This window comes from Saimiri boliviensis (assembly GCF_048565385.1).
Source record: "Saimiri boliviensis isolate mSaiBol1 chromosome 19 unlocalized genomic scaffold, mSaiBol1.pri SUPER_19_unloc_2, whole genome shotgun sequence".
NCBI lineage: Eukaryota > Metazoa > Chordata > Mammalia > Primates > Cebidae > Saimiri > Saimiri boliviensis.
This window is the reverse complement of record NW_027412503.1, coordinates 450,040-450,961: the sequence shown is the minus strand read 5'-3', so window position 1 is coordinate 450,961 and position 922 is coordinate 450,040. Positions and strand designations below refer to the sequence as shown.

At 39.8% G+C, this 922-nt stretch overlaps 1 non-coding gene across 1 annotated transcript; it reads right to left on the bottom strand.

Moving 5' to 3' along the window:
* Positions 1 to 242: 242 nt before the first annotated feature.
* On the bottom strand, positions 243 to 349 carry LOC141583284 (U6 spliceosomal RNA). The gene has a single exon (XR_012515963.1). It is a non-coding gene; the product is annotated as a U6 spliceosomal RNA (small nuclear RNA).
* Between the last annotated feature and the right edge of the window lie 573 nt (positions 350 to 922).

Here is a 922-nt window from a genome sequence, read left to right as displayed (position 1 = left end):
ATGCTGTTTTGATTCCTGTAGCTTTGTATTATAGTTTGAAATCGGGTAACATGATGCCTCTGGCTTTGTTCTTTGTGCTTAGCATTGTCTTGGATATCCACACTCACTTTTGCTTCCATATGAAGTTTAAGGTGGGTTTTTCCAGTTCTGTGAATAAGGTCATTGGTAGCTTGATGGGGACAGCATTGAATCTATAAATTACTTTGGGTAGTATGGCCATTTTCACGATATTGATTTTTTCTACAAATATGCAATGCTTCATGAATTTTTAAGTCCTCCTTGAGCAGGGACCATGCTAATCTTCTCTGAATCATTCCAATTTTAATATATGTGCTGCCAAAGTGAGCACCAGTAATGTTGTTTATACTGGATATATTGCCTGTTAGCTCCTGCGATGTTTTACAATGATTTTTGGCCTCCTTGCATTGGATGTTGACATACTTCTTTCACTTAGTGAACTTTGTTTCTACCCACATTCTAAATTCTACTTGTATCATTGCAGACATGTCAGCCTCTGGCCAGTTCTGAAAACTTGAACAGGCTGAACAGTTGATGTAATCATCGGGAGGAAAGAAGGCATGCTGACTTCTTGAGTTTCAGTGTTCTTGCACTGATTCTTCCTCATCTTTATGAGCTTATTCACCTTCAACATTTGAGGTTGCTAACCTTTGCACAGGGTATTTTTCTTTTATCATGTTTGATGATCAGGAGGGTTTGATTGTGGTTTAAGGTAGAAGCAGGCAGCTGCCTTTGGTTTTGGAGGATTTCAGTGGGCCAATATTCATCTCTCAATTCCTGGACTGTGTGCTTTAATTCTGGGAAACTTATATTGGGTCTCAACTTTTTTCTCTGGCTCCTCGAAGTTTGGAGTCTACTGCACTGAAGGAAGCAAAGTGTGGCAGGTGTTGGCAGAGTGCTAGCA